At 35.9% G+C, this 23,156-nt stretch overlaps 1 protein-coding gene across 1 annotated transcript in view; it reads right to left on the minus strand.

Annotated features, from left to right (window-relative positions):
- KLHL4 (kelch like family member 4) overlaps positions 1–23,156 on the minus strand; it is a 1,295,922-nt gene that overhangs the window by 383,469 nt on the left and 889,297 nt on the right. The gene's annotated exons all lie outside the window — the stretch shown is intronic.

Genomic DNA, 23,156 nt, shown 5'->3' on the forward strand with positions numbered 1-23,156 from the left:
AAAACATGGATCTATGGATGGGAAACAGAACATTTACCCCAGTACTGCCCCCTTTACTTCTAATGGACCGAGGCAACTCCTAAATGCTTTATCCCATGCATGGGTCCCCTCAAATTATCTGTGGTATGATCCCAGTTTTTTTCACTAAAGGTAATATATATAATTATCAACCATGGGATGGATAAGGTCAATCTAATACCAAATGGGATAGTTATTTCAAACACCAAAAGGGAAACTGGCTAGGCTTAAAATGGCCCACAAATGCAGCTAGCCTAGTACTTACCTATGATCCTATGAACTTATAAGGAAAGATAATTTATTCTTTGTTATTTTCTTGCTCTAAGCAGTCTGGGCCAACAAATGTCCAAAGTTACATTGTCTAGACGGCTGTCTGACTTTATCACTCACTGTTACACTTTCAGTAACAATGCACTTCCAGGTAAACATAGACCTCATTATGCAAGATCAACAGCTACATTTTCAACTTTGTTTAAAAATGTATTAGTGAATGATATTTCTGCTGTTTCAACATGGGCTTCACTGCATATTTTACATGATGGATGTGATCTCAAGTTCCAGGTCTTCTTTTCAGAGCCACCATTCTGTCATGATGCCACAGAAGTTGTATTACTGTGGACCAAGTCATTCTGTTGCAGTGGATGGACTATATCTTGTAAGATTCAAAAGTTGTGTACTTACTATAACAATAGATCTTCATGATCCAAGCCTGTGCACTGCAACATAATCACCCACATTCCCCCTCCTCAGCATATTGTATGCTCTGCACTGACCTAGTAGACGTACTATAGGCCTACAGGACACAATATAAGTTTAGATTTCAGTGCTAGAGTACATTAGAGTTTTTTATAGTTTGCAATTTCCTTAGTCGCTAGGATGTAAGCCGTCATACTCAATTTGGAGAATAGTGGGAGTGGAGGAGCATCGTAGGGGCAAGGGTGGAAACTTGAGCCTAGTAAAGAAACAAAATATGCTGAATCAGACCTGTCTTTGGTGACCAGTCCTTCTGCTTTATTAGATAGATGGAACATTGTGGTTCAGAGTGTGCAGGTAGTGGATAGGGTACGTTTGTCTGTATTTATATAAAGGGCTGTGTGTCTCTGTGTTATTGTGTTCCTGAGTGCCAGTGTCTGTTCAGGTGTGTGTGATCTATGGCACTGAAAAGGAAAGCAAAATAGAGCAGAGCTATGACCTACAGCATGGCTCTGCTTCACTTAACCTTCATTATTTGAGAGCACCTGAGGAAGGTACCGTATGTACGTTGTTTGTGTGGGCCTGAGAGAGATAGTGGGGGCTGTTATGGCACTCAGCTGAGCAGTAAAAAGATTCATAGTTGGGCATTTTCTAGTCCTGCACATTCTGCATTATTGTTATTGTGGCAATGTGCAGAACTATGAATCACAAAATGGCACCACAGCACAACAAACCATATTAGTGTAGGATGAACTGCGGTGCTGTTGTGCTATTTTCAATTACTCTGACCTTGTAAAGTAAAAAGAATTAAGTTACATTTATATCTTAAATCTGTACATTTATAATTTGAAGCATTGACATTTTTTTTCATAACATGCAATTTATATAGAAATTTAAGAAAAGCATATTGTGTATTATGTGCATTTCATGAAAAACTTTATAAGTAATTATTCTTAATGCCATGAAAAAAAAATTCTGTAATACAGGTGGTGGGCATAACATTGGAGTAAACAAGGCACTTAATCTCACAGTGAGCTTTTTTTATTGCTCATGTTAAATGAATCTAATGAGTCACACTTGTCTGCTACAATTAAGACTCTTTTCAAAGCCTGAGGGGTTGTTGCATATATTATTTGTTAATCATGCCACACGGATATGTATAGTGATACTGTAGAAACTGTGTAATGCCTGTCTGCATGTATTTGTGTCCTTGCACACACAAAAAATAGCACTCTTGCAGTTCTGTTATGTGAAATGTTGGTAGAGAAAAAAAAAAGGTAAATTCGTTCTTGTTTTAAACTTGTACAGCCAGCTTGTAGAGCTCAGTGTAGTTGTGTATTTGGGGAGCGGGGGTTGGAGACAGTTCTCATTATAGTGACAAGTCATATGATTTTGCATCCCTGATTCATATGTATCTGTTTTGTCCTTAGTAAGTGATGACACTAATGAATACAATTTAAAGGTGTCATAAAATAATGTTCTAACATGAAATTTGCTTTGACAAAGATACTGCAATGAACAAAACAATAAGTCTGCAACCCTTATGCCGTGCTCTAGAAGAGTTTCCTACCCAGAAATGAAATCCTAAGTGATAGAGATCAGATGGGAAGGGTGGGGGCAAACCATCAAACAAAAGGATCAGTTATCAGTGTGTGTGGGGGCATTATCAGTCCTATCACTGCTAGGACATGTCTTCATCTCCAGAGAGACACTAGCTATATTAAACATATTTATTGTAGGTCATAAGATACAGTATTTCCAGTGGGCAACGAGATATAAAACTGAAGTCCTTCACTGCAGTAATGCTTCATAACACAAAGTGCTGATTCAGGAGATAAAGCTGAATCTCTGGAACATCTGCTGTTGCTACCATCTCTGTGAACTGCAGTTGCACATGCACTCTGCTTATATTTAGCTCTGAAGATGTTCTCATGGTTTTTATATTCCAAGTGTCATTAAGTATGCCTTATCATTTCGTCTCAAACAGACTGTACTAGACATTTAAATAAAGTAATTGAATTTACTAAAAGCGTTTGCTGACTTTGTTTGTAATGTTTTCATATGAGAAGTGTTTGTAAATTAGGCTTCCCAGAATTACTACCAACACAGTATTAAGATACATCATTACACTAAATTCAGAATGCTTCAGAATGCTTCATTTATATCATGGTCAGCTGAGTGATAAACTTTAATGTAAAAATGAAGATCTGCAGTAAAACAGAATTATGTAAAAATGTCATGGAAATTAAACATTTATAAAATAAGATTTTAAGCAATATGTTTCTGTTGTTTTAAGACAATGTGATAAAGATTCTGAAAGGTTTAGATTTAAAATAAAGGCATAATCATATAACGTCACATACAGTAAAATGCAGATACAGACTACTGGAAAAAGGTATTGAACCATGAAGTGCAACAATCTACATTTTCCACTCATCATTCAATTTGCTGTTCATTTGCCCTTTGCAATCTAGAAGTTTTGCATGTTTTGTTGTTGCTGTCACTCTGTAGCTTGTCAGGGACTCTGGATTGCATCTCAGTCATAGGCAAAAATGTTTAAACTAATAATTATACAATGATAGCTAATTACTATTCAAAAACATGCAAGTTGACTGGTTAGCCAAACCAGTGTGCCCGTTGTCGACTGAGCCTATACTAATTGAAAAAAGTCTGGAAAATGAAATACCATTAAGTGGCCAGACTTTCTTCTATTAGTATATGCTAAAGAGGCATACTGTATGTCTCAACTGTCCAGATTTTCGTAGAATGCCCAAATCTTTGCCTCATATTTTTGGTTTGTTTCTCATACGATTTGTGTTTTTTTTGACAAATCACTGAGGATTGAAGTCACTATATAATGACATGCATTTCAGTTTCAGACTTTGTATCCTTCAGACAATGCATGGCAACACACATCTTGTTATTTTATCAACTTTCTAAGTTTATAAGAGGAACATTTACAATCAGTCCCTATTTTGGGCCCTTTGTCTCCCATTACTTAAGGCTTTGTCCACATTTCTTGAGCTAAGAGGATGAGAGGTGCATATGGAGGCCAGAGCAAATATAAGGAAAATCTGGTATGTCCTGCAAAACTAAAGAAACTTACCTTATTTTCTTGTATTTCTCCTCTATCTTGTACCGATAAACTGTGTGGATTTTATCTCAATCTAAACCAGCTTGGGTGGCTTGAACTACCCAGTCTAATCCAGTATAACCAACTGATTATGGCCTATAAAATCCTCTATAATCCGGACAATACTCCTGCACTTAAAAATATTATCTCCCCCTATAACAATCCTAGACCGCTTCGATCTTCTAGCAAACTACTAATTCAGACTAGCAAAATTAATAACACAGCCGGTGACTCTCTCTTTGCAAACTCTGTAAGTAGATCCTGGAACTATTACCTTACTTTCCACCTTAGGTCAATTTAAAACTAGACTCAAACAACATTTGTCACTTAACTGGCTATGTCACTGTATCAAGCCTGGCTAACTCTCTCTAGAATGTGTAAAAATCTGTTAACCATCTTACTGTGTAATTTAATTTAATCCTGATTTATGCTTGGGATTAACTCTAACCTGTGGAACTTGTTTAACTTGCTTACTTATGTAATCTCTGTAAACAGTCTGTTTGTAATATGTAATGCTGGTATTATGTAATGCTGTATCTGCTTACCCTTGGAGCTTTTCTCCCCGGGCCTCCGCTGAAAATGGACATGCATCCTGTCAGACTATCCCGGTCAACAAATGTAAAATAAAATAAATAAAATAAAAATTTTATAGTTAAAAAACCCCCCCAAAAATAAAGCATGTGGCGTACATCAACAAACATGGAAGAATGAGGAAACCATGCAGAGGAACACTATGGAGCTGTTATACAAAGACACTAGTTAAGAAAAGTAAGCAATTTCTTTCTTAAATAATGCCTTTCTACAATAGCAATAAGCAACGAGTGGATGTGTGTATATGAGGATTTACCTACACCCACTCGACGGTTACTGCTTAAATAAACACCTCTCTCTACGTTCTACCACTAGCACACACACACACACACACACACACACACACACACACACACACACACACACACACACACACACAAACACACTCTGGGAAACTTCCACAATTTCTGATTAAACTACCACCTTTCAAAATTTTAGTGGTTAAAGTGTGGTTCCTTGTTATTTCATATTCCTTTTTTCTGAAAGATGATTCATTCTATCATGGAATTTGTGGATTTACATTAACTGTGTAAAACTGTTTCAAATGTCTCCCATCTTTCCTTTGGTGCCTGTTGAGTTTCTGTGGAACACAAGTGCAATGCTCAGAATAGTGGAATAATTAGTGTGAATATGAGAAATAAATGCTAAGTCCATTGTTGCAGTGCTTTTGTCACTTCCCCTTCTCTGGGGTACATTTAGTATATATAATTAGAAGGGGGGTGAAAGGCAAATCATCTTCTAATTACAGTTGCAGAGGAGGTAAAGATCCACTGCAAAAATGTTTTATTGTAACAACGAGTTTCAAAATTTTCTGTTTTACTGTTTCAATTGGGGTTTATTTTTTGGCCTTTTGAAACCTGTACTTTTGGGCCTTGCACATGTGATATAGAGTCTCTGCCTTTTACTATATACAAATTGAACAGCTTTAGCTTCCTTTCAGCTGGATTCTCATTTACATCTATAACTATTATTTGGAATTTTTTCCCTTGCTGTGTTGTGGAACATTGATGTCCAAGACCACATACACTACTCCGTGTGGTTCCACACAACTGCGCAAGACCTAACCCTTTTCTTCTACTAGTAATGGCTTTCAGTACATCTCTCATTGTCCCTTTTTTAATTCTTACTCTGTTTTTTTCCTTTGATTTCCCCCTTGTTCAGATGACCTTACCAAAATAGTTCTGATCCCTTTTCAGCTATTGTTTGCTTGCTGGCATCTCTTCCTTCACTGAACACAGATTTTCATACAGTATAGTTTTTAGCTTGTTGGTAATGTTGGCATGTGTTAAAATATCAAATGCTTTGGCGAGATCTAGGTATGCTGTATGGACAGCAGGTGCAAGCGTGGGAATGCAAATCCCATGCACCTGCGCAGTACAGGGCTTGAATTATACTCTCAAAGAAATTGACCAGATTTATTAAACAAGATCTACCCTTAAAAATGCAAACCAACTGGGTGTTAAGTCTTATAAGATTTTTTAAATCATATGTATCAGATTTGTGTTGACCCATTCCATGGCCTTGCAGATGAGGCTCTACAGGCTTATGAATCTATAATTCATGGGGTCTGCACTGGGGCCACCCTTATGAAGAGGCATCATAACTGTTATGGGCCAAACCTTGGGGGAAGAACCTGTGTATAAGCTGAGGTTGAACAGTTGTGAGAATGGGTTCACCAGTCCATGTTTAGCGTTATTAATCAGGCAAATTGCTACATTATCAGGTCCGATACAGGATGTATTTTTTTGTCTTGGAAAGTTCTTTTAGCAAGAATTCCTTTATGATTATAGGGGATTATATTCATTAGGTATATGTGGGTTTGGCATTAATGGTTCTAAATTTTGTTTTTCCAGTATATTTGAGATATACACTGGATTAGAGTAGGTAGTGCCATTTTAGATGACTTCAGAATAATGTTAGCTGTTATTTCGTAACCTCCTGATATAGCTAAAGAAAGATATGCAATTATTCTTAGCTGATGATGCTAACCTATGTACACTGGAAACTTTAGTTTGTAAGATAGTGTTTTTCAGTACTTTGGATAATCTTTTAAAATTAACATTCATTTGTGTCTCGTTATGTTTTTCTATATATTTTAAAGAACATTTTTCTCTTTCTGTATTGCTTATTTGTATGTGTTGACCATCAGTCTGGTTTGCTGTTTCCTCTCCTTTCACTTTTTGTAGGGAGTAATATGTTGGTACAGTTTTGTATGTGATTGCAGAATTTACTTGCATAATTACTAGACATGTCCTCATTTTGGGGGTACACTTATATTTGAATTTAAATGAGTTCACTGTAGTATTGTGGGAAGTTTGTATATTTGAAGTCTTTGAATATTGTGATATTTGCCTTATCTGGTTTTGGGATTTTGAAAAGAGAAAGTTACCAATTTCTTGTCAGACTTTACTGGGGAAGGGTATACCAGTGGGTACTACATATAGCTGTCCTAGTTGTAAGGACTGGGTTAAGAAAATTTTGACCTCTACTGGGCTATTTGAATATTTGATCTAGGGAAAGCTTATAAATGAAACAGAGGAATTTTTGGGTGTAGCCTACATTTGAGGACTAGGTCTTCCAATTTATTGATGGGTAGTTAAAGTATCCCACGATGATGGAGTTTTTGTGTATATGAACTGGTATTTAAGAACTGGGCATGTTTTTGGGGGGAGCATTTAAGATGCTGCAACCTGACAGTTGTTTTTATTTAGTTTGAGTTGAATCTCTAGTTTGTTTTGTGGGTGTCTGGGAATCTATCTAGAGGTCATGTGATCTTTAAAACTATATAAAAAAATTTTCCCAACAACAGTCCAGTAGAAAAATAATGAATCAGAGGAGATAAAATATGTAAAAATCATTTCCCAACAACAGTCCAGTAGAAAAATAATGAATCAGAGGAAATAAAAAACACTGAGAACATAACACTTTATTCATTCAGTTAGCAGTTTCACCTTTCAACAAGACTTCATCAGAGTTCTTCTAAAAGCAAACTAAATAGTTAAATAACAATCAATAAAGGTCACATGTTTCAACAAATCCGTAGTCTGATTCTTTTTATCGCAACTGGTGAAGTCAAAAATTATGAGGTTAGTCTAGATTTAGAGAATCTGTTAGACTTTAAGGAACATAGTTGTCAGATGAAATTAAACACCTATAATTACCCTGGAGTTAATGATTGTTGATAATTTTGAAGTGTAACTGAAAATGAAAGGGTTAAAACATTGAACGCATAATTTTAATAATTTGTCGCATTGGCAATGATGTGGATCTTATGTGTCTTTTAAACCACATCCTTGAAATAACTGCTGAACCCTGGTATAGAGGGAATATAATCATTAGACTAGCACCATGTTTCAATAACTATGCAAATGTGGATTTCTTTCTAGTTAAAGAAGGTTTTTAAGTTCTGATGTTTTACTGTTTAAGCTTCTACCATGAAACATTGCTATCCTGAATGTTTTTAAACTTGGGATGTACTAAATGGGAGAGCATATAAGTTAAACTTTGCTAAAAGAAGGCACTATGGGGGCAACTAATGTTTTACCATTATGTAAAAGTTCTGACGTGGAAGTTGTAGAAAGTCCCTAGCAAAGTAGGAGGGATTTTTTATAAACTCAGTACAAGCATTCATACACTGAATCTCCCTGAAATTACATCTGTTTTTCTAGACATTTAAACCAATTATTGTTTATTTGAATTTAGCATCATTTCTGGCAAGTTAGAATTCTGCTCAGTACTGATGTCTTATCTTCCTCTGACACATGCATTGGACACTTAATTATGTCTCTCTTTCTCTATATACCCTTTTGATGGAACTCTTAAGAGAATTCACTCCCACATGGGAAACCACAATGTCATATTTGTGTTTGTGGTAAATATTCCTGAAAGCCCTACTGATGTTCGTGATTCTAGCACCATACAGGCAGCCCGAAGATACCCTTTCATTCTTCACCCTAGTGAGTGCAGTGACTGATAATGGAATCGTCAATAAGTTTATTAGAATGTGTTTTGCACAAAGAGGATCTTAGGGATACAGAGTTGCATTCTAGGTGACTCATAATAGAAGGTGGTGGTATAGGTACAGAGTGTTCCTAGGTAGCTGAGGTTTTTCAGGTGGGTGATCATTTTTAAATTTTTTATAAACCAAAAAGAGCTCATAGTAAGCAAAAAATATACTTAAAGTATTCCAATAAATCAAATTTACTTAAAAAGAAAATCAACAACAGTGAACAATTAAAACTTATCCCAACTACTTTGTTAGTACTGGTAGTAAACAGATTGCTTATAAAAATGAGTTACTGATCTCAACTGTTTCAGTACAACAAATTGTCATATCAATAAAATGTAAGGTGTCATTAGTTACCAGTGCACTGGAGTAAAACATTAAGAAATACACCTGTATGCATTAAAGAAAGCTCTGAATAATTACTCACACTCTGTAAGCGTGCTTCAGTGCTGCTGGCAATGTTTATCATATTGGTCACTGCGCCTGTGATATATGCAACACTGCAGAAACAGCAAGAGTATAATATCATACAGCATGTGTTCTCTTACATCTTGTTTCATGTCTGAATATGATACACAACTCAGTGGGACTAATGATTTGCAGCAGAGCTGTATAAAATACACTCCAATTCGGCTTTGCAAATAAATGTTTTTATAATTTCGTATACTTCTGTAAACAGCAGCTCAGATGTCTGTAATATACTATTCTTTGCATCACAAAATCAATGTATAGTTGACATAAAATGCACGGTACAAGCTTAAAGTATAAATTTCACTTTGAAAAAAAATGAAAATTCAGCTTGAAGTAGAATCAAGATTACCTCTGTGGTATTTATGAAAATGTATAAACTAGAACATGCAAGCTGTATGACTCCCCACACTGAATTGTGAAATGTCATGGGATGCATTTTTAAACGATATTAGAGAAAAAGGATTATGAAACTGAAAAGAACTGAACTAAATCAAAACTACCATAAAATATTTCCCCATTTTTCTACAGTAGGCTAACACAATATGTCATATCAAGTCTTCCCAGTATATATGGGTTATACTTCCTATTCCCTGGAAGACTGCTGGCTTCATTTTTTCCCACAGGGAGTGATGAGGTCATGCCCAAGGGGTGTGTCTGACTGCATATACAACACATGCATAAATAGCATTGACTCTTTGGGATGAGAGTGCCAAAGCCTATGCTCAGCTGCTTGAAGAGGCAGGTGAGCTGTCTTTCACTTTCCATGATGCAGTTCAAAGGGCTGTAGCTGGCTCATCTAGAGCCCAGTGCTGCCTCCCAGTCTGGCACCCCTCATTTCTATGTTGAGGTACAAAAAGTACTCCTCACCAGTCTCCAAAGGAGCATCAGGGTCCAATGTTCCCCACAACTCTATACTAAAGAGCAGAAAAGGTTTGTTGCAGGGATCTGGCATATTCCAGTTATCTTCCCTAGTTGCTGTCAGACATACTTCTCAACTGTCCAGATTTTCGCAGAATGTCCATATTTTTGCCTCATATTTTTTGATCTTTTCCAAATAAAATCTGTGTTTTCTGACAAATCACCAAGGATTGCAGACACCATATAATGACATACATCTGAGTTTCAGACTTCACAGCCTTCAGAAAATGTATGCTAACACAAACCCTGTTATTGTAGCAATCTTCTAAGTTTATAAAAGCAATATTTAAAATCTGTCTCTATTTTTGGGGCTTTCTTGCTTTGTCCAGATTTCTTGCATTAAGAAGTTGAGAGATATACTGTCAGACCTTTTTCACTTGCTTGATATTATATGGTAGTTATGCAGTTTGCTTTACTGAGTGCCTTGCTAATAAAGAGTTGCACTGACATAACTTTTACCTTCTCTGTTTTTATATGATTCATACATTTGGAACTGAACAATACAACACATTTATTTTTAAGGAACTATCTCTTACCACTTTAAAAAGAGTGGGAAAGCCCTCCCATCTTTTGTTTCTCAAGATTCACCTTGTAAGGCATATGTAACTCATCATATCATGTAAGTGGTCAGACTTAGAATGAATTACTAAGCCTGTAACAAGACTTAGAATGAATTACTAAGCCTGTAACAAGACTTAGAATGAATTACTAAGCCTGTAACAAGACTTAAAATGAATTACTAAGCCTGTAACAAGACTTAGAATGAATTACTAAGCCTGTAACAAGACTTAGAATGAATTACTAAGCCTGTAACAAGACTTAGAATGAATTACTAAGCCTGTAACAAGACTTAGAATGAATTACTAAGCCTGTAACAAGACTTAGAATGAATTACTAAGCCTGTAACAAGTCTATCACCTCAAATACAGATGAGGTCCTCAAGTTCACATCTTTGCTACTACCTCACCTTTTCATGTTTGTAGTGCTTAATAAACATGAAGTACCTTCCTGCCACTAATCTATTCACAGACAGCTTTCTCCCCATTTTTGTCAGAAGCCATGCATATGAAGTTGAAAACCATAATTTGTCCACATTAAAAGTTAAATCTTTCTATATTTACAAATGAGGGTAAAACCTGTCATCTTCAATTACCTGTCTGCATATTTCCTAACGTCTGACTAATATAGCCATTACAAGTCCATCATCCCCATGTTCAAATAAATCCCCATTTAATATCCTTGTGAGAAATGTATCATTTTTTAAGGAGGGGAATTTTTTTAACACATTTATTAAATTATAATATAAGACACCAGCAAACATACATTTATACAAAAGAAAAAATATACATTAACTTGTTTCCAGTTACATACATTATTTATCACATATGTTCTTTTACATAACTATCATCAAACCAGCATTACATAAACTGCTCAATTCTTGCTTTTCCTTAAAACTCACTCCTCCTCCAGAGCATTAATCTGCATGAATTGTTTCCACAATTTCCATTTCTTTCTATGTAATTTGCTCCTACTCTTTTCTAAAGATCCCAATTCCAGTTCTTTTATCTCTGTTACAATATTCAATACTTCAAATACAGCTTGTTTGGACTTTGATTCCCATATTCTAGTAATTGCTTTTTTGGTAGCCACTGGAATTAAACTTAACAAAGCCTTGCTATGTCTAGGCAATTCAATGTCCTGTATCCCAGCTCATAGGTTCATAGGCTCATAGGTTCACGGGTAGGTAATAAGCTATCTGCCCGAAGGCATTTATAAACCTAGCCGAAATTGTGTTGGCTTTCGCCGCCCCCTTAGATTAGTTCCCTGTGACTCTGTCCAGCAGAGCCATTGAAGTGATCCCAGGGGTAAACTTTCTATTTCCCATCCACTCATCAAGGTTTCTCTTGAAGAGTGTTAGTGAGGAGCTCTGCTTAATGTAGACTGGAATCTTGTTCCAGAGCATGGGAAGTCTCTGGGACAGGAATCTATCCCTACAGCACATCCTATTTATTGTTGTGGTGAGGTTTAGATCCCTACAGTATGTGGCTCGAGGGGATATGGTTTTCTTTAGGTGGAGCATGTCCATCAATTCTGGGTTGGACATGGCCTTGTATGTCAGGCATAGATCATCTCTGAGTAGGCGGTATGCAACCGAGTACAGCTGGAGTTTCTTCAGTCGAGCTGCATAGGGCATTTGTTTGAGGCCAGTGATCCTCTTGGTGATGTACGTCTGTGGTCTTTCCAGCTGTTGCAGGTGTCCTGTAAGGTACATCCCAAATGGGGCGTTGTACTCTATGATAGGTCTGATGAGTGATGTGTAGAGGGACACAATGACCTCTTTTGATCTGGATGCAAACCCTTTTGTGATTAGGTGGGCCAAATAGAAGGATTTTTTAACCACTTTGGCAATGTGAGTATCAAAGGAGAGATTACTATCTACTTGGGTCACTAGATCCCTTATTAAGTCTTCCATATTTAGGTGGCTACAACCTATGTGGTAGTTTGTGGGTACTTTGTTTTTTCCAAAGGGGATGATTATGCACTTTTGGCATTTAGCTTGAGGCTATGGTTTGACACCAGGCATCTGTCTCAGTGAGACCCTTTTGGAGGATGTCTGTGTCAGCCGGAGAGTCAATTATAGCCCCTAGTTTGCAGACGTCTGCAAACTTGGTCAGCCATAGATGTCCTGTGCTTGCCTGTACCTCTGGAAGTATATGCCGAACAGGAAGGGTCCTAGGACTGAGCCCTGGGGAATGCCACTTGTAACCGATTTAGAGTCAGACCTAGCTCCCGCAACTCTTACCATGTGGGTTCTGTCCGTGAGCCAGTTGGCAACCCATCTCAGAGAAATCATTTACTTAGTTATACCTACTTGACTGCCAAATATTTCTGTCAGAGTACTCTATATGGATTTTTTTAAAGCTTGTTAACTTATCACATTCCCAAAACATATATTCCCAGTTACTTTCTTCCCCAACACACCTCCAAAATACACATATGAGCCTTAACTGTGTAGCTCTAAAATATCTATTCAAATCAGGCAATCCTAAACTACACTGTTCTACTGAAAAGTGCACTGCAAACTGCTCTTTTTATTTAAACCATATTAAACACATTAAGTGCTTTTGTCCTACACGGGAACTTCATCCGAATAAAGCAGCTAACATCCACAAAACCGTAAATACAACAAACCCCCTCCCACAAAGCTAATTAAGGATGAAACTACGTAAGTAATCAATTAAGCAGATAATTAAATAAAAGTCATAAGGCTAAAGGAAGGGAAACTGCAAATACACATATTAAGTGTTAGGAAATAAACATATATATATGTTTGCTACATTTTTTAATATGTTACACACTCATTATGTTTTTTATTCATGTTCAGTGTTTTAGTGTATGGTAAGGTTTTAAGCATTTAAATTACACACGTAGCGTGTGTGTGTGTGTGTGTGTGTGTGTGTGTGTGTGTATATATATATATATATATATATGTATTGTGTGTGTGTGTGTGTATTAATTTATATATATATATATATATATATATATATATATATATATATATATATAGAATGAAGTCCCTGTGTTGGATAAAAGCGCTTAATGTGTTTTAAATTAAAAGGGCAGTTTGCAGTGCAGGTCCTGTGTTTCTGTTTTCAATTTTTGGTTGTTTTTTGTGGCTTCATTCATTCTACTGGAAGGATCAACGTATCCCACTTGACAAATGCCCTGTACCCCGCAGAGATAAATTCCTTCATCCCTTTATTAGTTATTGTCCACAACTTTTCCTCTGGTTGATAAAAATATGCCTGACCTGTATATAAGACTATAGGGACTAAAACATTTTCACCTTTTGTACCTTGCTATCTAGAGCCATAAACATGAGCTTCCAGTTTCTCAGTTTTTGTATTATCTTTGCTTAGTCTCTTCCCATATCATTAGCTGTCATAACAAAATAATTTTTAATCCATACTCCTAAATACTTCATTCTATTGTGTCCTCATAAATATGGGTATTGTTGAACGAATTCATGTGATGGTACAAAATTTACAGAGATAGCCTTTGTTTTATCTTCATTAATTTTATATTCCGAAAAGACGAGACAGTCTCAAAATGTTGACACCAGTTTTATCAGTACAAAATAATATTGTCTGCAAATAAAATCAACTTTTCTTGATTACCATACCAATTACATCCTTGACATATTGAGTTCCTTATTTTATCTGCCAATGGCTCTAAATATAAATCAAATAGAGTAAAAGGACGACACCCATACCTGGTTCCTCTGTTGAGAGACAACTTATCAGAGAGGAATCCTCAAACTTTAATTCTTGCCTCCAATCCCTCATATGTCCCCTTATTTAACCTTCTCATTGTATCAGACAATGTAAATGATTCCATTTCCCTGCTACAAAAATCCCAGATTACTCTTTTAAATGCTTTCTGTGCATCAAAACCTACCAATAACAGTAGTATTTTCTTACATTTTGCTTCCCTCTGGATCATCATTGTTCTATTAATGTTGTTGAATGTTTGCCCCCTTCACAAAAAATACATTGATCCATGTCTATCAATTTTGGCAACACTTTTGCCATTCTTTTAGCTGTTATAGGTGGATCACCAGGTTGAGACTTCTAGTGAAAGTACACACTTCTTAATGCTTATCGCTTTTTGCTCTCCTCTACCTGATTCATTATATCCCTAACAACTCCCCCTCCTGTAGTTGAATCAATACATCCCTTTTCACACCCACCCTTAAATAACACCTTTCATCTTGCTCTTTTTCTAACTGCCCCCATTCACTGCTCTACTCCTGTTATGGATCTCCTCTATACCTCTGTTATAAACTTAATAGATACACTAATTTGGAACAGGCAGCCTAACTAGAACCAGTCCTATACCCTGCTCTCTCAGTCATATGCTATTACCGTTCTCCTCCTATACAAATAGAACTAATCCTATACCCTGCTCTCTGTCATATGCTATTACCGTTATCCTCCTATACAAATAGAACTAATCCTATACCCTGCTCTCTGTCATATGCTATTACTGTTATCCTCCTATACAAATAGAACTAATCCTATACCCTGCTCTCTGTCATATGCTATTACCGTTATCCTCCTATACAAATAGAACTAATCCTATACCCTGCTCTCTGCCATATGCTATTACCGTTATCCTCCTATACAAATAGAACTAATCCTATACCCTGCTCTCTCAGTCATATGCTATTACCATTATCCTGCTATACAAATAGAACTAATCCTATACCCTGCTCTCTGTCATATGCTATTACCATTATCCTGCTATACAAATAGAACTAATCCTATACCCTGCTCTCTGTCATATGCTATTACCGTTATCCTCCTATACAAATAGAACTAATCCTATACCCTGCTCTCTGTCATATGCTATTACCATTATCCTGCTATACAAATAGAACTAATCCTGTACCATGCTCTTTCAGTCATATGCTATTACCACTGCCGTCCTATACAAATAGAACTAATCCCATACCATGCTCTTTCAGTCAAATGCTATTAGCATTATCCTCCTATACTAATAGAACTAATCCTATACCATGCTCTCTCAGTCATATGATATTACTGTTATCCTCCTATACAAATAGAACTAATCCTAAACCCTGCTCTCTCAGTCATATGCTATTACCACTGTCCTCCTACATACTACTACTATCTCCCCTGCAACATTATTTTATAACTTACTTCAGTATATATAAAACTTTTTACAAATGTATGCAATACGAAAATCTCTCTTCCTACATAATTTTATAACTTACTTCATTACAAACTGCTTGCAAGCATTGCTTTACTGAAATGTAATAACACTAAACTTCTTTACAATAATGTTTCCCTTGTGCATTACCAATACATTTATTTCTGTAAGATTTTACAGCTGGAAAAACTGTACAGACTTGTATTTTTTGCTGTAAATACTTTACTGTATATACCTGTCTTGTAATTATGCTTGTTGTTTCATGAGAACTGTAACTGTTGTTTTTCTGAGAACTGTCTGAAATTCACTTGTTAATATCAATGTACTGTGGTGCTGCTTTTACCTCAGGCCTTCGCTGAAAATGGACTCTTCTCACTCAGGCTTTCCCAGTCAACAAAGACAAATAAATAAATAACCCTTTACAATAATGATTTAAAATTGAAGTGGGTCTATATGAAGCTATGTCTGATGGGTCTTTACTGTCTTTACGTTTTACAGCCAACTTTCTACTAGGATGTTGGTGCTTCCCCTCCTTTTACAATGCTGTTAAACATAATCTTCCAGTTCTTTATCACTTTTGTCCCTCCCATTTTCCAAACTTCCACAGGAATGCCATCTGTTCTTGGAGACTTTCCTGAAGAGTGATTATATGTCACTGTTTTTATTTCATTTCCTCCTAACTTAACTATTAATTGTTGAAACTCATCTACCACTAACCTTGGCATTCTTAAGTGTTCCACAAATATTTCCATTTGTGTTATTTCTTGATTTCCACATTTATCTGCTTTTTACAAATTTTCATAAAATTTCCAAAATATCTCTGAGACCTCTAGAAGATCTCTACTTATTTTTCTTGTTATAGGGTCCCTAAATTTGGCAACAACTCTTTCTACTTTCTATTGTCTAAGTAGTTCTGCTAAAAGTTTTTGTGCTCTGGAGTTATCAAAAAATGGTTGCTTAACAGCAATCTTCCTGAACTCTTGCATATTATACAGATATTCCCTTATTTTTTCTTTAGCACTCTGCAGTTGCATCTGTTCTTGTTCTATGAGATTCATGTTATTCTGCAATACTTTAATCTATGTGAGCCTCTCTAAATAACTTGTTTGTTTGTTTTGTTTTACATTTGTTAACCGGGCTTGTCTAACTGGATACATGTCCATTTTCAGTAGAGGCCCGAGGAGTTAAGCTCCAAGTTAGGACAAAAAAAATGAATACAATAAAGTATAAGGATACATGAGCAAATATGAAGTGTTAACAGTATGCATAAACAGGTTATCACAGTAAAATGTACAGTGCATGATACAAGAATAATAAAGGGATGTAAATACAATCAGAGTGCTCAAAAGACATATGCAACATAGTTTAAAAAGGAAAATAGAGTTGCTTAATGAGTAGATGGGTTAGACAGAGTAGAGTATATAGAGACACTTTGACTAGTCAGGTTTAGTGCATTGACATAACCAGTGTGTTTTCAGGAATACTTTCAATTTGTTTTTGACTAGTCAGGTTTAGTGCGTTGACATAACCAGTGTGTTTTCAGGAATGCTTTCAATTTGTTTTTGACTAGTCAGGTTTAGTGCGTTGACATAACCAGTGTGTTTTCAGGAATACTTTCAATTTGTTTTTGACTAGTCAGGTTTAGTGCATTGACATAACCAGTGTGTTTTCAGGAATACTTTCAATTTGTTTTTGACTAGTCAGGTTTAGTGCATTGACATAACCAGTGTGTTTTCAGGAATAATTTCAATTTGTTTTTGACTAGTCAGGTTTAGTGCGTTGACATAACCAGTGTGTTTTCAGGAATACTTTCAATTTGTTTTTGACTAGTCAGGTTTAGTGCGTTGACATAACCAGTGTGTTTTCAGGAATATTTTCAATTTGTTTTTGAAAGAGGATAATGAGGAAAGTATGGAGAGTTTGTTTGGAAGGAGGTTCCAGGCTTTCCCAACTATATTAGAGAAAAGGGACTCGCCAGCTTTGTTGTATGTTATAGTGGTATGTACTAGAAATTTCTGAGAAGACCTTAAGGATGCTAGGTTTTTATATGGGGTGATTACTGTCGAGAGAATAGGTGTTTTAGAAGGTTTGTAAAGAGTGTTATGGGCTATAGTTAGCTGATGGAATGTAATTAGATTTTGAAGTTCAAGCCAACCTAGCTGTTTTAAATTAAGGCAGTGATGGGTTCTGAAAGGATTACCAGTTGCAAATCTAGCTATATTATTGTAGGACATTTCCAATTTGTTGAGATTATTTTTTGAAAGGTTAGTAAAAATGGGTGACGCATAGAGTAGAGAAGAGATTAGATGAGTGCGTGCTATTGTGGTTCGAGCTGAAGGTAGGAGAAAGGATTTTATCCTACTTAACCATATCTCTTTTTATTTTAATTCTACCCCATTTTTAAACTCCATTTCACTTTATTCCACTCACTAGCTATACCTTCTGAAGAAATTTCTATCATCCATAATAACTCTCGAATAATTTCCACTTTTCATTCCTAAAATTCCTCTCTTACTAATGGGTAGAAGTTAAAGCGCCAGTCTTTTTGGTACTTTATTACCCTGCATTTTTATCCTAGTTGGTATTGGCGCATGATCTGAAATAGTTATTGGACATGTGTTGAAGCTTTCAATTAAATGCACATGTTGCTGTGAAATATAATTTCTGTCTAGTCTAGTACAGTTATTATATCTTTGGGAATACTAGGTAGATTCCTCCAAGCTCCTTATACTGAATTCATTTATTCCATACCAAATATTTTCATAAATTTCTTCAGAAATCTATCTTATCTAGATTCCCCCAGATACATCCTCACTGTTGCAAATCAAGTTCTACTCCACACCCATAAGTAATACTCCCTGCTGAAAACTGAATATATTCCTAAGCTCCATAATAACAGTTTTTAGGTGGTATATAAATACATGCCACCATAATCCTTCTTCTTTGCCAATTTCCCCTTAGTGCTACATATCTACCATTATTATCTGTTTTTTCTCTTCTATCACCTTTAGTAATTAGAACAATTACTTTTATTTTCATTTGTCCCTGATATTCTGCTGAATATCAGTCCTGAAATATTTTCTTTATCACATTTACATGACCATTTCTTTCCACGTGTCTCCTGCAGCATTTCTCTTAACACCCTGCATTTCTTAGTATAATTCAATACTTATACCTTTTTGTCTATACCTGTGAGGCAATTTACATTCCAAATATGGATAGTATAACCATTATGATAAGAAGTTATTATTCTCACCTATTATACATGACAGTCTTTTTAATTGTCTGTTTCCAGATTTTGTGTTACATGCGCATCCTAATGTTTTGCAGGTTGAGATTTTATACAGTTGTTTCTTGTGATCTCTATTTGAACCTATGTCACATTTTCAAGACTTGCTGCTTTAATGAAAACCCTCAAAAAACATACTCCAAGAATACCCCCATAACCTATTAAGTTTAACCATCCTGAAAGAAACAATTGTCTCAAATTGACAGCTGCACCCACATGCATTGCCTAGCTTAAAATTAAGGGTATCCATGCTAAATCACATGCCTGTACTCTCACACTTACTGGTTGCTGTCTATTCTTTTCTTACCTCTATGGCCCTCTCAGATGTGAAGAAAAACAGCTTCTATACTTTCAAAAAACATTAACATTTAGCCTTAAGAAAAAAATGCACTGACTGTTTTGAAATAAAGCGAAAATATACACTGTTCTAGTAAACACACTTAAGTATTTAAATCGTTAGGAAAACTATCTCTTATTTCCAATAATTTCAGACTTTGTTTTTTACTGTGCTTCTTCCCCTTGTATCTTTTAATTTTACATTTCCCTCAGCGAACAATGTTCAGGACTCTCAAGAATAGTTGCCTGTACTTGTAGTCACCTTGATTCCATGGAAATACAAGAAGAGAATGTGCAACTACCCTCAGCTACAGACTTTATAACTCACAATGAACATTTATTTTCTAAAGGAAAAAAAAAACAAGCTAATATCATTATGTATGCAAGAGACTCAGCCCTTCTCATTACATTCAGCATGTTTTCTCATTTGTCAAGCCCTCTTGCCTTATACAAAAAATAAAAACAACCAAAAAAAATAGTTTTTAGATTAAGCCAGGGGTGTTAATCCATTCACCTATAAAGAGAAAACATCTCAACTCTGCATATATATTATAATCAGTGCACTTTAACACCCCATCCTGTACCCCAAAAAACAATATTATAGCATATTAACTTAAACATGCTTTTGTCCAGCCTTTCCTCTGTTTTACATTGTAATGCCTACATTTCTTAAAAGTAAAAAAACTACTGCTTACATTTGTATCTTTATCACATAAAACAATCACAGAAAAGACTTGCACTAACCCCCTCATTTTAAATATCCCTGACTGCATACTACATATCTGATTTACTATAAAAAAAATATAATTCATTGTTTACAATACTTAACATAAATTATGATCCTCACAAGCCATTGGAAAGGGCAAAGCAAAGCTACCCACATAATTCTTAGCCATACTGAAGTGGCTACAGACAGTCAAGCGACATTTCTACAACTTGTGTCAATTTCTGTTGCTAGAAAAGTCTTGATTTTAAGGTTCCTACTTCACAGACCTTTTCAAGGCCCACATTTTTCTGAATCACCTGAATCTGGTGATAAAGGCCCATCTCCTACTTTGCATAATACAGTAGAATTATCCCCTTCTACTTGACTGGGATTGAATTCTGTAATAGCTTCCAGACACTCTTGAAGAATCCAATAGTGTCTTAAATCCTTTTGAAAGGTATAGTCTAAAAAGCTGACTAATATCTGAAATTGCAGCTGTTTTAATCAATATTTCTTCATTACTAACCGAAATTGTCAGCTTGCTACCAGTTTGAAATACCTTATTCGGCTTCTACAACAAAGATAGTATATGACTCTGTGTTATGCACTTCAGACCTAACCAGTACATGCCTTGACCTTGTTGCTGCACTATTCTTCTCTGGCATATATATATTCCGTGGGGCCTCTCAATTCTTACTTGTCTCACATAAAGACCAATCCACACAGCTAACTTATTCTGAATATATATTGAGAGATACTGCACACACAGTCTTCTCCTTTCACTTTCTCAGGAGCTCTGCCAAACTGGACATTTTTTAATGATGTTTAACTTCATGGTGTGCCAGCTTGTCTTTCAATGTCTTAGGTACATACTGGAGATTTAATTTGGTTAATTAAATGCCCATGTTCCTCAGTACCATCCGTTTGCAAGTTCAGAGCTTCAACTATCTCTTCATTTCTTTCAATTGTCAGAGCTATTAAATTATCCAGTCTCTCTCTCTCTTACATCTTTGGGCAGTTGAAGGCATGCTCAATATGTTGGCCAAACATGGAATCACCAAGTTTTTTCAACAGGTTTTTTATATTACAGGTAGACTTTAGGCAGGGTGGCACAAATTCCCTAACAGGTGGTGACATTAGCTTCCACCCTGAGTAGAAGCTTACCTTACTCTTAAAAGCATGTCAAATCAGAGAGGATATTAGTCTTATTATTGAATGACTATAGGCTTAGGAATGTGTAGCAAGAGCTGAATGGAAGGAAGCCAGGTAACACATTTACATCTCCTTCTTAGTTGAATTCCAGTCAGAGTACAACTAACTAATGTTCAGTGGTGTAGGACATTAAGATGGTTGTTTGCTCTTTAGAGGACTGTGAAGCCATTTGACATAAATTTGATATGCTTTAACAGAATAAGGGTAGGTACTGCTGTTGGTTAGTTTCTTTGATAACAGAGGATTAAAATGCAGTGGCCATGGTAATAAGTGATACTGACAAGTATCGGGGTAGTAATTATGTGGGTAAATTGACAAGCAGTTGTGAAGTAAACAGATTACAACTGGTCAAGGGAAGAGACCCATGTCTGATAGCGCTAGTGGAAAAGGTAGAGTAGACATTAAGCCACTTCCTTGTTAATTACTTAACATTTAAAATAGTATAACAAGTGCCTCAATAAAAGCTGGAATTAGCTAATAAAAAAGAGAAGTTATACCTGGAGAGGGCAGTTACCTATTCCTGGGCTCTAGGTAACATTACTGGTCAATTTGTTTCTTTTAAATCTAAAATAGCATATACCCAATAGTCTGTCAGTGCAGTGATAGGTAAAGCAGTCACAGAACTGCAGATCCACCTAAGATTAACACAAATTTCCAAAGATTCTGTAGTACAGCTTGTGTGATACATGCCATAGATTTGCCTTTTTTAATTTAAATTCTGTATGACTAGACATTCCAGGCCCAGAACAATGTATCATGGGCCCTTTCTTTACAATTCACAACACTCAAGTGTGCTTCACGGATTCTTTCAACATTTGGTTATGCAGTTGATTTGTCAGAATAACTTTACTTGATTTTATCAGACTAACTGACTTGAAATGGTAACTGCGCTATTCTTTTATCATCTGCCTATCCTGCTGATACCACATATTTATGTATGTGGAGTGTGATATATAAAGTCATGAAGTATATTGTCAAATCCAGTATACAAGCTGGCATTCGGATAAAAAGTATCAAATTTGGCATTTGAACCCAATTTTTTTTTCAATCTGTGATCCTGAGTCACTGCACATTGCACTCTACTTCTGAGGTTTAGCAGACTATACTATATAAATCTACAAATTCCTGCCTCTGCTAGTGTGTAAATTATGTGCTTCACAAGCAAACAAATCATGTTCTCTGGACGTGTGCATGTCACTGATTCTGGATAAGACATTCTGACCTCTAATATTCTGCACTTGTATTTGAATATTGTGAATCTACTTTTCCATGCCCATCTATTTACAGATAGATATTCCTAATAACCCCAACTTGAAACAATAACTTGTACTGCTTGCTTTTTGTATGCACAGCTTAATTTGACCTAATTTAAGCAATTTCAATTTGTATACATCTTTTCAGTCCAAAGATTTTTGCATGTACAACAATGATGCTTTTCTGTGCCAAATGAAGAAATAACGCACCCATTCCCAACATACTTAGCAAACTGGTGTGGTCCTTTCCAGCACAGCCCATCCTTGTTGATGATAAGTTTATCAAAAACTGCTAGCATCGGGGAAAAAAAAGGTACATATTATCGCAACCAGACTTTCGCAGTTGCGAAAATAGTGTACTACAAGTCAAAGAAGGCCATGCAACACTTGTCGAGCAGAGCCACAGAACTGATCCCCGGGGTGAATTTCCTTCCATATCCTGACAGAAATAAATACTAAAAGAACTATAAACTGTCAAAAAGTTGTCCAAGCACTTATAAATCCATAAAACTTTTTTGGACATGAAAGAAAAATCACTTCACTTCGTGTAGTAGCTTTGAAATCTTTTAATCCAGCAGTAAAAAACGTCCACCAAGACAACAGTGTAAGAAAACTTGAAATAAATTTGAAATAAAATGTAACACTTGTATTTAAGTGCTCTCATTCATTGTCAAGTTCATTTTACAGTTATTCAACAGTCGAACTTCTTCAGAAATACAAAAGTTAACAACTGAACACTGTTTAAATAAAAGCTGCTGCATAATTAATTCTTTATGCAAAGAAGGGGAGGGGGAAGA

The sequence above is a fragment of the Protopterus annectens genome, chromosome 15.part0 (genome assembly GCF_019279795.1).
Source record: "Protopterus annectens isolate FY-2018-M chromosome 15.part0, PAN1.0, whole genome shotgun sequence".
Lineage (NCBI taxonomy): Eukaryota > Metazoa > Chordata > Ceratodontiformes > Protopteridae > Protopterus > Protopterus annectens.